We start from the raw sequence: 16,385 nt of genomic DNA on the forward strand, positions 1-16,385 counted from the left end.
ACCCAAACTTCCTCATCAAAAGGCTCCTATTCCTTCAATGTACAAGTGGTTGTTAGTCAGAGTTCCCATACAGTAAACATTACCTTTCTGAGAAACACAACAGACACGACCAGATATAGATCAGCTTGAGAGCAGTGCAGAGAAATGGAAGATGGTGCTTCCTCTGGACGAGTGTGAGGCTTTGTATTTTAAGACGTTAAATTTAAGAGGAAATATACAGTAAATCTATTGCTTCCTGAAAATGGCAATACAAATGGATGAAGGTAAAGAAGACACAAGGCATGCTTGCTTCCACGGATCAGAGCACTGAGTACAAAAGTTGGGAAATCATATTACAGCTGTATAAAACTTCGCTTGGGTCATGGGTGGAATATTGTGGGTACTTCTGTTCAATAGGTGGCGTGTAGAGACTTGGGAAAGGTTCATCAGGATGTTGCCTACATTGGCTACAAGGTGATACTTCAAAGATTGTTTGTTTTCTATACATTATTAGAGGGTTAGGGGTGACAAGGCAAATATTTTAAATTATAAGAGGTGCAAAGTGGATGGATAATCAGAATCTTACTTCCGCTGGAAATGCCACCTACTGGAGAAGATAATTTTGAGGTGAGAAGGGGAAAGCTTAAAGGAAGCTTGCAAGGCATTTTTGTTAACACGGAGTGGTGGATGCAAGGAATGTGCTACCGGGGGAGCGACAGAAGCAGATAGGACAGCAATGCTTAAGAGGCATTTGAACAAACAAATAACTTGGCTGGAACTGGAGAGATACACACCATGTGTAGGGAGAAGGGATTAGAGTGGCATCATGTCAGTGCAGATAATGGTGAGCCAAAGGGCTCACGTCCTACGTTTGTCACGTGTGATACCTTCATCCTCAGGAATCCACAAGGCCAGACGAATTCAGTGGGCAGATCCTGTGGTAAAGGGCTGCTGTCTGACTCCCTGCATTCATTTATCAATTCACACTCATGATACAGAGCCACACAACCACCAGATCTGTGTAGAAAACGCTTTCAGTCTTCTAAATATGGAATCCTGTCACCTTCTGTCCAAGGGCAGCTGCAGCATATGCTAACTAGGTGCAGTGATTTCATCATGAAATATGACCAACCAGAAACAACAGCCAGTGCCACGGGAGCTGCACAGGAGTTCCAGGGCAGAGAGCTACGAAGTCAGCCTTGAAAGGCAACTAGGGTACATCCCTGGTTAGCAACCACAGCTTCAGCTCCCACCTGAGACAACCTGCTGGAAGAACTCAGCTGTACGACAGCACCTGTGGGAGGAAATACAGTGTCAATGTTTCAGGTCAAACCCCTGTGACAACAACTCCTCTCCTCTCTCAGGTGCTGCTCGGCCTGCTGACTTGCTACTTGATAATGATCAAGAATAGAGGGGAACAGCTTGTAAGACATTGGGAAAATCATGATCCCTGAAGTAAGCCAGTAACCCTCTCCCAATCTGACACAGTGCACCAATAATCAAGCCTGGAAGTACAAATAAAATGATTGATTGTGTACTCACCTCTGCCATCGATCACGAAGCCAATCTCCAATCCAGTCACTGAGATAGCTTGATGCATCTGTTCTGCAGCTCACCCAATATGTTTTGTGACAGCGCGAAATGTGTTTGCTTTGGAGAAGACAACTGTAGCCAACTCCTGCACAGCTCATCTTATGTCGGTTCTAACCGAGTCACGCACTGCATTGATTAAAGTGGCTGCTATGATGCCTTTCTTACATGGGAGTGAAGAAAATTGTCAGAAGGTGCATTCAGTTGAGTCTAGTTCTGTCAGTGTCTGCAGAGTCGGTGAAACTGCCCTAATGCTGATTCACTAATTTATTCTCGGGGGGGGGGGTCCCAATAAACATCAGCAATAAATGCAATGATAGTTCAGAACAAAGGCAAGTGAAACATAGTTACAGCTAGACAATGTTTCTTGGCAAAGAGGACATGAGAAAAGGAACATGGTTTCTTATAGGTCATAAAGTCATAGAAAGATACACAACAGTGAAACGGGCCTTTTCACCCCACCTCAGCCATGCCAACCGTGAAGCCTTTCTACACCAAACCCACTTTCCTGCATTAGGCCTATATCCCTCTATGCCTTTCCTATCCAAATACTTGTCCAAATCCTTTCACCTGTTACAACTGTATCTGCCTCCACCTTCTCTGACAGCTTGCTCCCTATCACTGCCACTCTTTGTGAGAAAAATTTAGACCTCCTTTAAATTTCTCCCCTGTACCATAAACTTATGCCTTCTGGTTCTAGACCCATCTGTCCAGGAAATAAAGACTACTTATTCTATACAACCCTTTCTCATTTTAAGAAACTCTATAACATTACCCCTCAACCTCCGACAATCTAGTGAGCATAAACCTGGCCCTATCCACCATCTTTATTTACTACTGGCTTCCATTCACAGCAACATCTAGATAAATCACTTCAGCAGTCTCTCTGTTGCTACCACATCTTTCCCTTAGTGCAGTAACCAGACTCTAGTACAGTCTAAACAACGTTTCGTATGACGGTAGTATGATATCCCATCAACTCCTATAGTGTCTTAGTCTACAGAGGAAAGCTCACCAAATGCATCTCCTAGTACCATATCTACCCGTGTTGCCACTTTCAAAGGCCTATGGATTTGAATCTCAAGATCTCTCTGCACATCTATGTTCCTAAGATCACTACCTTTACTCTCTATGTCCTACCAGAATTTGACCTTTCAAAATGCACAGATTGAAGGCCATCTATCACCATTCCATCCAACATTCTAGCTGATCCATGTCCTTCTGCATCCTCTGACAACCTTCTAACATCCGCCAACATTTTTTTCCTCTCTCGTTTGCAACATTTCTTCCCTTTCCCATTTTACAATTACTTGCTTGTTTTTCTCAACATTAACCAAATTTCCAAGCTGCCGATAAACTTCCTGGAGTGTTTCTCTTTTTTGCATCTTATTATGTTGGGAACATTATTTATCACACCATTGTCCAGCATTTGCCTAACATCTCACTATTCCTTTCCTATCCATGTACTTGTCCAAATGTTTTTTTAAAATTGTTGTGATTGTACCACCTCTACCACCTATACTTAGGGAGCTTATTCCATATGTCCACCGCCATTTGTGTGAAACCTGCCTCTCAGGGTCCTTTAAACCTGTTCCCTTCTCATCTTAAACTTCTGTCCTCTAGTTTTAGACTCCATACACCTGAAAAAGACAGAGCCATCTACCCTATGTATGCCTTACAGTTTAATAAACCTCTGTAAAGTCACCCTTCAGCCACTCGCATTGATAGTCTAGCCAGCAAGAATATCACATCTTCAGTCCAGTTCCTCATAAAAGGAAGGTGCAAGGGCATAAATATATATCTTTATATTTGCAGGGTAGAATATATTTTAATAATTTAATAATGTAATTTGTAAACATAAAGCTATGAAGGCTATGCGATAGGGGAATTCTAGGCAGTTTCTAGAGTAGGTTACATGGTCAGCACAACATTATGGGCTGAAGGGTCTGTAATGTGCTGTAGATTTCTATGTCCTATGTTTCCTTTAAAGATGTGGAATGCTTTCTGTGCGATCACAGAATATGCAATGAGAAGAGCCCCAGATTATCCAATCTCTCCTTGTAACCAATACCTGTCATTCCAGGCAACACTCTGGTGAATCTCTTCTACACTCTTTCTAGTGCTACTACATCTTTCTACTCCTGTGGAAACCAGAACTGCAGACAACTTTACAGCTGCATTTTAACCAATTGAATTGTACCTGTAAAAATTAGCCCCTCCTTAGTGTACCAGGTTGACCTGCCTTCAGAAAGAAACAGAAAAACTGTGAAAATAGTGAATGCTACCAGAAGATGATTTTGTGAATGCTTTTCCAACTGCCCCACAGAAGAATCAAAAGCCACCTTTTTTTTCTTATCACAGAAATCATTGCAGATCCTTAAGGAAAGCTGGACTGCCAATGAAGGAGAATTAACTGCATTCCACACAGTCAAAACCATCCTGCAGACCGTTGGCAAAGGATAGACTGTCATATCAAAACAACAAAGCAAAACCTTCTGGTAGAATAATATAAATATCCAAGGACTTCCTGCACCTTTAACTCATAATTTGAATAATAATAGAAACTCACCCTCTTTCACGGATATGCTACATTTAGACTTCAGCATCTACAGATAAAGTTCAATTACAAAAGTTGTACTTGCAAATAGATCTTTTGAAAAGGCTTGTACACACTCAACTGAGCAAATGAAAGTGTATTTAAATCTGTTGCACTAAATGCTGATGATGTGATTTTTCCCGCATTATCTTCTCCATATGGTTGTGAAACAGCTTCTGATTCCCCTTTGTAGGTGTGAATAATTCTCCCGTCTCCATTGTGACGATACTTACAGGCACACACATTGTTTTCATCTAATTAAATAATAATTCATCTGAATAATAATTATGCATTCCCTTTGTGTTAATATCTCCATTTCAAGGCCACCCTGCTCATCCTCCCTTAGGACGATCTTATTATTTTCGCTATTTAAAAACTTTCTTCGATAAAGCAGCAAACGCTATCAGGACGCATTTTATCTGTTTGAAGTTTTTTTTAATGAGAAGAGTTCCTTTTAAATCAATTAATTAAACCACTTTGCAACCCTGCTATGCTGATGGAGTGTTACTTTAATGAGCCAGTTACAATGCGGCGGATGAGATACATATGGAATGAATGGGGTTGGTAGAGATGTACTCCTAATAACGAAGAGCAAGCGTCAACCCCTCTTGCATTTTACCTGAGCTCCAGCAGCAGTCTCCTGCAACAATTCCGACGTCTTCCTTTCAGCACTGCCTCCGCTTCACTGTTCGATACACTACACCGGGAGCTGGTCTCCGAGGGAAAGGCGGGGCATGCTAAGAACTAGGCTTTCCCATTGGTGTAACCGGCCAAATGGTGCTTTGCCAATAACACAAAATAGACCTAACCTGGAAGCCTATTGGCTCAACTATGCATCAATCATTTCACAGTTGCAAGTCGTGCTTGGCGACGTTTTATGTAAACACTAATTAAAGCGAATCAGAGCGTTCCGGAAGTTATTATATAGTCATTAGATATTTCTGCATATTCTGATTGGATTATTCATTATTAAATATCTTATAGCGATATGGTGACTTTAAACACGAATATTATTTGCAAATCCAAACTGTGTTTAAATAGTGCAGAGCACTAAATGCTGCTATTAGAAAAGCCGCGAAATATATTTTCCTTTATGTCCTCAGCACATTCTGAAATGTTTCCTGACCAACGATTTACTTTTGAAGTTCAGATAACATTTTATGCATACTTAAGATTCCTCCTGACAGTGACATAGGATGCTTGAATCATGAATTATTGCAAAGACATTTCTCCAAATAGTTCAAGAATCTAAATACCAGAAAAGAGAATCCAGTTATTCGAAGATGACATCAAAAGAACACCATGAGAAGGAAGTCCAAATAGTACCATGGAATTTTGCAGGAAGAAATGATTGACAGATGGTTAGACCAATGGATTTCTAAGAGTTACAAATTAATTTAAATGATTCAGCATTAAGATTACACCTTGAACATCCTCCATCCATCCATTGATTACTGCCAGTAAGTGACATCTTGAATTATACCCACAAGCCCTGGAGGACAATGGAGAAAGGCAGTTAGTACAATGGTATTAACTGAGAAAAGGGATTATGGGTTTCAAACCTATTATGTTTTCAGATTATCTTGATTTATGCTCTTGTGGAGCTTACAGGGAGAGCTGAACTTCTTGGGAGGATAAATTCACGTTTGCTTGTTGCAATTGTTCAGAAAGAGATTAAAAAATTCTGTGGAATTATTTGATGAATAGTTCCCATTCTCCCACACTCAAGAAAAAAATTATTATTTTTGAGTTTTTCTACAGATATGGATAATCTCACAATTTCTTCATTGTACCCCATCTTTTTGGGTTACCTATTCACTTAGCCTGTCAATATTCTCTTTCCATCAAAACTACTATTCATTGGAATACTATTCATATTCCAATTCAGTTTCATATTATCAACCACCAGGCTCTTGAACCAGGAGGGATAACTTCACTCAGTTTCACTAGCCCCATCACTGAACTGTTCCCACACCTATGGACTCACTTTCAAAGACTCTTCAGCTCATGTTCTCAATATTTATTGCTTATTTATTTACCTTTTTTTTCTTTTCGTATTTGTAGTCTGTGGTCTTTTGCACATTGATTGTCCTGTTGGCATGGTCTTTCATTGATTTTATTGTGTTTCTTATATATACTGTGAATGCCTGCAAGAAAATGAATCTCAGGATTGTATATGGTGACATATACAGTATGTACTTTGGTAATAAGTTTACCTTAAATTTTGAACTGGGAATTTTAAAAAAATCTCTTATCAGATCAACCTAATGGATGTGGATAGATTGGACTCAAATACCAGTCTGCATTGCTCCAATGGTCACAGCAGGCCTACCTGCAAAGGCCTCATTTATTCCGACAATATGTTATCTATCAACCAAATCTCAGCCCACATTAGTTAATACCATCTGTTCTAGCTTTGCTTAGCTATCTCCTCTATGGTACATACTGAAAGCCTTTCCAAAATCCTCTTCAAAGAAAAACCCAATCGCTCCTCATAACTGAAAGGCTTCATTCTAAGGGCAACATCCAAGTAAAGACACAAAAGGCGTAGATACTGAAATCTGAAGCAAAAAAAAAAGCTGGGAAAAAAACCTGCTTCAGGTATACAAGAAACTAGCCTGATGCAGCAACCCAACCTGAAATGTCGACCATCCTTTTGCCTCCACAGATGCTGCTTGACCCACTGAACATCCAGGTGAATCCCCCATGCAATTGAATCCTTCTGATAGTGTGCCAATGAGAACTTTACATAGTACTAGTTGTGTACTAACCAGACTGCTTTATATTCTAAGCCTCAAATAATGAAGGCAACTATCCCACTTGCTATCTTCACCACTTAATCTACCTGTGCTGCTATATACTTTCTCTCCCATTCTGACCACAACCTTCATCTATTCCATCCAGTATCTTTTGATTTCCATTCCTCTACTCTTTACCTCATCCAAGCCTTTTTCAATCCCTTCAGTCCCTGTCAGGATCCTCTGTTCTTCAATACTTATTAAGAACCTACAATTCATTGTGTTTGTCCTACCCTTATTAGTCCTCCCAATATGCATCATGTGCATTTATGAAGTAAATTCCATCTTTCATTACAGTGCCTATTTTACCATCTGATCAATTTCACCCTGTAAACTACAACTATTCTCCACCGTATCAACAACCTATTTTCTTATCACAAAATTAAGATGTCAGCGCCAATCACTGCAGTATCACATTGGTTCCAATTACAAAAACTGCATCATCAACTTTTGCCTCCAATAATCAAGTCAATTTTGGATCCAATCTTTCAACTTGCCTTGGATCCCATGATCTCAAACATTTCAGTATCAGAATCTGCATCAGGTTTATCATCACTGACATGCATCAGGAAATTTGCTGTTTTGTGGCAGCAGTACAGTGCAATACATAAAACATACTAGAAAATATAATAAGAAATATTTATTAAAAATAAATAAGTAGTGCAAAAAGAGAACAAAAATAGTAAGGGAGTTTTCATCATTTTCATATGGACCCATTTTGGACCAGTCTCCTATGTGGAACCTTAATGAACACAGCCACTGGAGAAAAGTGTGCTACACTACAAGAACAGAACCTGTATATGTCTTCTGTATGAAGTGTGTTTAGTATGCAAAATTTAACCTTGACTTTGATTGAAAGCAGATATTTGAAATTTTTCTTCAACAAACATCTCCACCTAGTGGATCATGTTGGAAGTATTCAAATCTCACCATTCATAAAATAAAATTTTCACAACCTCTGAACATGCTAAAATACTTTTCAAAGCCATTGAAGTAGTATTGATTTAATGAGGAAATACAGTGGCCAATTTTAATTTAACAAGGAATTGCATCCAAATATTCTGTTTTAATGATGTTCTCTGAGGGAGCTTGAACAGACTAAGAGACAAGGTGAAGAAGGTAAAACTCCTCCACTATTCTTCAAAGTGTGGTGATGATGGTTGTCCATCGTGTCCAATGACGAGAGAAAACCTGTGCAGGAGAGTTTTTTTAAGTGGAAAAGCCATTGCAATGGTGCAGTTTCACTCTCAACTTCAAAAGTCAGGGTCCAGTGGTATGATCAAGCATCACAACTGAGGTCTTCCTTGGTTGTAGTGGATGACCATGACTTCTTATGTGCCTTGTCATGCCCTCGTGGAGCAGGGCAGAGCTGCCTTCCTGGCTATTGGATCCCAAAAAGAAGAATAATTGTTTCCATGAACAGGAGGGTCAATAATAGCTAACTCTAACAATACGATTAAATAAATCAGGTGATATCACACATTCTTGTTCATATTAATTGTTGGTCTGAACTATTATTTGGGTTTACACAAGAGATTCTGCAGATGCGGGAAATCCAGAGGAACACACACAAGATGCTGGAGGAACTCAGCAGGTCAGATGTCATCTATGAGGAGGAATAAAGAGTCAATATTTCAGGCTGAAACCCTTCATCAATCCTGATGGAGGGTCTCAGCCTGAAAAGTTGACTCTTTATTCCTCTCTGTAGATGCGCCTGACCTGCTGAGTTTCTCCAACATTTTTTGTATGTTACTATTATTTTGGTTTGCTATATACTTTAATACCACTTTAGGACTTGCTTTAGATGCTTTCTGTCAATTTCTGAGAAATTCTCTTTGCCAAATTTCTTCTCATCCAATACTAAAAAGCCTGTAATATTATGAAACTAAATTAATTGCACCAATTCAAACCAGCTGTAGCAGTCTTTAAAAGGAATAAACTTATCTCACTTTATAGATTTGCTTTTTGTTTATCAGTAAGTATAATTTACAGTAAGTTGATTTTATTGTACTTGAAAGTAAGTTGTTGGAAATAATTATGGTTTAGTTACACACTGAAATAATTGGTGATTTCCAGCAACCTGGTGCCATTGCAACCTTCTTTTGAGATTCTGGTACTGAAATCCAAGGCAATAACATTTGGCTCATAAATCACATCCATTTCCTAACCTTAAGAGATTCTGCAGATGCTGGAAATCCACAGCAAGTTTCATAACATTGTTTTCTCATTATAGGGAGGATTGTCAATTGTTTGAGATGGCTCTCTGTGATATCCAAGAATTGAAGATTATAATCAATCCTGTTGAAAGATCGGTAATCTATGACCACTTTTATCACCTTGCACTACAATGGACATACTTAATTATGGGTTTTCGCGTGAATGCTCCTTATCTGATACAATATTGTTATGCTGCTGCAAGTAGGATTTTCATTCTCCCTACGCATACCTGTATTTATGCACATGACAATAAACTTGACTTTGGACTTCAAATGAAACTGTAATTCTGTTTCTCTCTACAAAGCAGCCTGATTTTCTCAGTATTGCTGTTGTCTTACAGCACCAGGTCCAATTCTGACTTTGGGTATTTCCTCTCCATTGCCATGTGGATTCTCAATGGGTGCTCCTGTTTATATTCCCACATCTCTAAGAGACACTATGTTAATTTACAACTGTAAAATAGCCAAAGCATAAATGATACACCAGTCAGGGAGTAGATGATGAGCATGTAAGAGAGAATTAGGTTTCAGAGGAATCATTGGAAAAGGGGAATGATGGGATTGTTCTGCCAACTGCCATAGACTTGATGAGCCAAATGGCCTTCTATATCATTCTGAAATAAAATAGCTTTATTATTAGAATTGTTATTTCAGATTTCAAGTATCCATAGTATCCTTCTGTTTTCATTCTGCTGGAAAATAAATTATGCCAATAATAATTTTAATTTCTCTTTATTTGCACATATCCTTTCTATACTTCCAGCTTCTTGACAATCTACAAATAATATTGCTCCACTTGTGCCTCCAGTTGCCAAGGCTCTGAGTTAATGTAATTTCTTTTTTATAATGCTCCTTTCCCTAATATGATTTTTATGTAGTTTTGCTGCATTGTTTGTATTACAATATTAAGGATATAGTTTCAATGCAATCAAAGAGATACATTTAAACCTGTGTCTGAATGTTGTCTCGGTGTTGTTGCATGTGGGCATGGGCTGTTTTGTTTGCTGAGATGTTACAAATGGAATTGATCATTGCCTCATTTGATCTCAGTCTATACTGCAAAATTGTCTGCAGACAGTGTCACAACTTATAAGTTAGATGGTGATCCTCTTGCAACCAGATAAATTTTGAAAAAATTCTTAATTATCTCTCTCAGTTGATTGAGCCAAGGGCTTTTGTGAAGACAAGAAAGGCCATTCCCCGTGGTTGGTCCAGCTTTCTACAGTATTTACAGGATCTACTGCATGGTGGAAGATCATATCCCCTATATTCCTCAATGGTTAGTATTCACATTGTAACTATGGATTGTAACTCTTCAGCAGGCATTTGAGCAAGTCAATAAAAACAGAAAATGCCGGAAATACTCAGGAGGTCAGGCAGCATCTATGGAAAAAAACACAATTAAAGCCTTCACAAAAAAAATGGGGAAAAGAGAAAACAAGTCAGTTTTAGGTAGCAAAAAAGAAGTTAGGGATGGGAAAAATATGGACAGGGTGAGACCAGATGAAATATTATAGCATTTAAAGTCAGATTACTTTTCTTTACTTGTGAATGTGTTGTCTTCTCCATGGATTGTCACTTTGTCGTGGTGGAGAAGCTTGTGTGGTCCTGTGATCCCGAGAGCAATGCTGTCTGGAGATATGCTCCTGGGAGGGTCACCCATGGCGGTAAGGTCGAGGGTGAGGTCCCTGACAAAGAACAATCCAACCAAGACCTCCACGGTGGAAGAGGCGGATCAAGTTACTTCGAACTCAACGGCTCGGCTGCAACAAGTCCATCAGCTCCAATCGTTGTGGTTTCCATGCCATTGGAATCAGTTGGTTGATTTGTGAAGTATCGTGCGCTTCTTGGGGTGCAACATCAAGTACACGTTAAACAAATACACGCACAGGCGTCTTCACTCTGTGGGCCACTTCTTCAGAATGAAGGGATAGCCAGAACAACGATGTGTTGTTAATGATAAGGTCACGCTCAGCAGGCAAGACAAGAAAGAAAAAAATACTGAGTCAAAATGGCCAGTTCTGATACGGAAAGGAAGAGCAAGTTATGTACCTGAAATTGAAGAATTTGATGTTAAGTCCAGACAAGAGCAACATGCCATAGATGTTTCTCAAACTTCCTCTTTAGTAACACTGCAATAAGCAGAAGACAGAAAGATCATAGCAGGAGTCAGATTCTGAATTAAATGGGAGTCAACATGAAGCACAAGGTCACTCCTGCAGATGGAGTGCAGATGCACTGCAAAGCGATTGTCCAATCTGCATTTGGTTCCTCCAAAATAGAGGCAACCGCATTATGAAAATCAAACACAGTACACTAGATTGGAAGAACTGTATGTAAATCATTGCTTCACCTGTTAAGTCTATTGGGGTCCCTGGATGGTAGGAAGAGGAGAGGTGAAAGTACAGCTGTTACACTTCATGTAGTTCCATGGGAATGTGTCATACAATGGAGAATCATAAAAGAGATCAAGGAATCATAAAGGGAGTGAAGCTGGTGAAAACTTAAGGCAAATATGGAATATGTTACAGGAGTTGGTTGAAATTACAAAGAATGATCTACTGAATGGGGAAGCAGGTGGGTGGAAGATAAGGGCTGTGGGAAGTCTGTGCTGTACCTACTAGGAGAAAGTCAGAAAACAGGTGTAGGAAATAAAAGAGATGGTGTCAAGAGCTGTGTCCACTATAGTAGAAGAGAACCCACAATTCAAGAAGGAAATATGAGATGCGCATGTGTGAAGTGTCTCATTAAGGAAACAAATGCAAAGGAAATGGAGGAATTGGGAGTATGGAACTGAGTCCTTATGGGAGGCAGGATAGGAGGAAGTCCAGTCAAAATAACTGAGGGTATCTGTGAGCTTGTAGTGCACGTTAGCAGCTAGCCTATGTTGAGGTGGTGATGGAGAGAAGAAACAAAAATAAAATGCTGGGAATACTCTGTAGGCGAAACAGCATTGGCAAAAAAGGAGTAACAGTTAACATTTCAGTTCAAAGACCCTTCATCAGGGAGGACCCAGGCATCCCATGTGAAGGTGACATATAGTAAGGGTGGAAATTGCATCAAAATTGATGAAAATCTTGAGTTCCATATCAATTAATTCAGGAAGGAGGATGAACAAAAAAGAAAGAGTTGGAGGAGTGGGCTGAAGTGAGACAAAGATTTTTCCACATTCCACAGAAAGATAGGCTTATCTTGGGCCAATGCAAGCTGAGGAGGATGCTTCAGCAGTCAGATATGCTGGCTTTCTCCAATTTGGTATAATTTACAGTAAGTTCACCTCTTCAAGTCAAGTCAAGTCTATTGTCATTTCGACCATAAGCTGCTGGTACAGAACACAGTAAAAACCAAACAACGTTCCTCCAGGACCATGGTGCTATGTGAAACAACACAAAACTACACTAGACTAAGTGAGACAACACAGAGCTACACTATACTACGTAAGACAACACAAAAACTACACTAGACTACAGATCTACACAGGACTACATAAAGCGCACAAAACAGTGCAGGGCAGTACAATAAATAATAAACAAGACAATAAGCACAGTAGAGGACAAATTAACATATAATAATAAATGATGTAGATGTCAGTCTAGACTCTGGGTATTAAGGATGGCTTGGGGGAAGAAACTGTTGCACAGTATGTTCGTGAGAGCCCGAATGCTTCGCTACCTTTTGTCAGCTGGCAGGAGGGAGAAGAGTTTGTATGAGGGGTGTGCAGGGTCCTTCACAATGCTGTTGGCTTTACGGGTGCAGCGTGTAGTGTAAATGTCTGTAACGGCAGGAAGAGAGACCTCGATGACCTTCTCAGCTGACCTCACTATCTGCTGCAGGGTCTTGCGATCCGAGACGGTGCAATTTCCGAACCAGGCAGTGATGCAGCTGCTCAGGATGCTCTCGGTACATCTTCTGTAGAATGTGGTGAGGATGAGGGTGGGAGGTGGACTTTTCTCAGCCTTCGCAGGAAGCAGAGACGCTGCTGGGCTTTCTTGGCTTTGGAGCTGGTGTTGAGGGACCACGTGAGATTCTCCGCCAGGTGAACACCAAGAAATTTGGTTCTCTTAACGATCTCAACGGATGCCATCAATGTTCAGCGGAGAGTGGTCGCTCCGTGCTCTCCTGAAGTCAACAACCATCTCTTTTGTTTTGTTCACACTCAGAGACAGGTTGTTGGCTCTGCACCAGTCCGTTGTCCACTGCACCTCCTCTCTGTATGCTGACTCGTCATTCTTGCTGATGAGACCCACCACGGTCGTGTCATCTGTGAACTTCATGATGTGATTCTTGCTGTGCATTGCTACACAGTCATGGGTCAGCAGAGTGAACAGCAATGGACTGAGCACACAGCCCTGGGGGGCCCCTGTGCTCAGTGTGATGGTGTTGGAGATACTGCTCCCGATCTGGACTAACTGAGGTCTCCCAGTCAGGAAGTCTAGGATCCAGTTGCAGAGGGAGGTGTTCAGGCCTTTTCCTGGAGGAGCACTCTTTGCACTCACCATTGTTCTTTTAAGAAGTTTTTTTTCTTGGACCTCTAACCTACAGACACCCATTGATCTTTTCTCCCTTCTGCCCCATTTAGACTTACTTCTGGTTGCAGCCCAAGTACATTCAGTGTTCATAATTTATTGGTAATTATATATCCCATAACTCTTGGTGTCTGCTGCAAAACAACAAATTTCAGCACATCTATCAGTAACAATAAAACTGATTCTGATGGGATAGTAAAAGGAATCTGCACATTTGAGTTCTTCTTCCAGTAATGTTTAATGGTAGCTGGCAGACTAAAGTAAGATGCATTACTGCCACCTACAGAGAATCATTCAAGTACATCAAACACTTTTCTTCGAGAAAGTCTTCCTCCACCATTCCTTTCACATTTTTAAAGCCTGGTTTATACTTCTGCGTTAACTGGACACCGTGACCTACACAAGTGACCTAGGCGCGTTGTGAGCATTTATACTTGTGCGTTGGTGTGTCTGCGTCGCTCGGCAATTCGCGCATGTCGCACATGTACACACACCTGCCCATGCAAGGCTTCATGGTCATGGTAGTCTCGGGTTAAACAAGATGTGAGCGTCATTTTTCGTGCGAAATGTGTCCTCCATAATTTCTGAGGTCTGTAAAGCTTTATGGAAAGCATTGCAGCCAAAGTTCCTTCCCTGCCCTTCAGTCACCCAATGGGAAGCTATTGCAGCGTGGGAGGAAATGCGATGCTACTGAGCGGACCAATCACTGTTGTTGTGGTCCGCGTTGCCGCGACATGCGGTTACATTTTGGGAGAGGTGCGCGTCGCAGCAATGCAAGCTCTCGCGTAGGGTTCCGCGTCGGCTTTGCGGCGAGGCAGACCTTGCGGCGATGCGTTGACGCAGAAGTATAAACCAGGCTTAACACTGCAACCCCAGTAGTACAACCAGCATTAACCATCAGCTAACAAACTTCAGGCATTTTAAAAAAGGGAAAAAAAGAAAAAGAAGAAAGAAAAAAGAAACATTATCACCCTTTTCTGATCATTAGCTAACCAACTTCTAGCATTCCATTATTAAAAAAAACAAGAGAAAAAGAGAAATAAAAACATTAACAGCTCTTCTTAGATGTTTGAATATTAGTTACCCTTCCACATAAAGCACCATTAATAATTTCTAGAGTTGCCTTTTACCTCTATGTTTTTCCGCAGGTCTTTAATATAATTTTCATTTTTTTCTGTCCTACTTTTAGCTTGTGCTGTACAATTCACCACATCTGTCATGAAAGTAATAAATTTTAGTTCATCAACAATGAACAAATCCTTTGTAAAAAATCATGCACTTTATTCACTTACTGTAATTTATCTGTATTCTGGATATTAATAGGTCCCATTGACACTGTCTTCTGTACTTTCTGAAGAACCTCTGCAAATAATGTGCCCATTTTTACCTGACCACACTGCACTTCGACAGCTTTCTTATATACAGGACACCTTGCATAAGCAGAGCTATGTTCCCCTCCACAATTGCTGCATTTGGCCTAATTTTTTGTCCATAATCACCATAATCATGTTCCCCACCACATCTACCACACCACTTTTTACTCCTACACACAGCTGCTACATGACCTAACTTCTGATACTGGAAAGTATCCCAAAGCGGGTGACACACACACTCAAACCAAAGGGTTTATAAAGCCAAACTTATCTCTATCCAGCAACATTTTTCCATCAAATTCAATCAACACCAATAAGCTATCTCTTCTTCATCCACCACAAAACATTTAGCATCTACAACTTTTTCCCGACTAAGTTATTTTCAACTTGGTCCATGGATAAATTTAAAGGCACTTCTGTGATTACTCCTGTTGCGTATTTAATATTTCAGTAATATTTAAGTAATATTGTCAATATACTGTTTGATTAAGCTTTCTTTGTTGTTTACTTAATACATTGCGGGTTTTATGTAAAATCACGTAAATGGCATACATCATCATGCCACCACGTAATACATGCATACCTTGCTTAAAGAAAAAAAATGAAGTTAGACTGACATTTCGGACTCCTGTCTTTTCCTTTATATTAAGTTTTATGTTCTGGAGTTACAAAAATTACTGTGTCAACAAGGTATTTTGCCAATCAACTTTCCAGCTCTTAGCTCCATCCCTCCCCCTCCTGTCTTCTCCTATCATTTTGGATCTCCCCCTCCCCCTCCCACTTTCAAATCTCTTACTATCTCTTCTTTCAGTTAGTCCTGACGAAGGGTCTCAGCCCGAAACGTCGACCGTACCTCTTCCAAGAGATGCTGCCTGGCCTGCTGCGTTCCACCAGCATTTTGTGTATGTTCTGAGACAATTTCCTATCTGTTGAAGTGCAATGAAATGGTGCGAGTTAAAAAAGTGCATCGACAAAAGGTTAAGTTAAAAAGGCACAGCATGTTTTCTTTGATAATGACCCAGTTAAAAAAAGACAGAAAATGGACAAATTCAGGGGTTCATAAACAGTGAGTATCGGGTGATAATAATCATAAAAAAGAGCAGAAATATCTAGCTACATTGGAAAGATTGACATGTTTGATTATAAAACAGATAACTGGATATTGTATATGGAACAGATTGAACATTATTATAAAACAAATTAATTAGCCAATGAGAAACAAGTACCAATTTTGCCAAGTGCACTGGGTTTAAAGGCACACAATTTGCTTCAAAGTTTGACAGCTCCAACCAAACCAGCTGAAATGA

At 40.1% G+C, this 16,385-nt stretch overlaps 1 protein-coding gene across 6 annotated transcripts in view; it reads right to left on the reverse strand.

Annotated features, from left to right (window-relative positions):
* The window catches only part of LOC140185265 (engulfment and cell motility protein 2), a 228,658-nt gene that overhangs the window by 210,098 nt on the left and 2,175 nt on the right, over positions 1-16,385 (reverse strand). For 4 of the 6 annotated variants that reach the window (XM_072238668.1, XM_072238665.1, XM_072238660.1 and 1 more), the window contains exons 2-3: positions 15,932-16,004; positions 14,836-14,918 (exon numbers count right to left, since the gene is read on the reverse strand). The gene's annotated coding sequence lies outside the window, so the exon portion shown is untranslated. Of the gene's footprint in view, positions 1-4,784; positions 5,146-14,835; positions 14,919-15,931; positions 16,005-16,385 lie in introns of those variants that run through there. The other 2 variants (XM_072238679.1, XM_072238687.1) reach the window with 1 other exon arrangement.

The sequence above is a fragment of the Mobula birostris genome, chromosome 2, assembly GCF_030028105.1.
Source record: "Mobula birostris isolate sMobBir1 chromosome 2, sMobBir1.hap1, whole genome shotgun sequence".
NCBI classification, from domain to species: Eukaryota; Metazoa; Chordata; class Chondrichthyes; order Myliobatiformes; family Myliobatidae; genus Mobula; species Mobula birostris.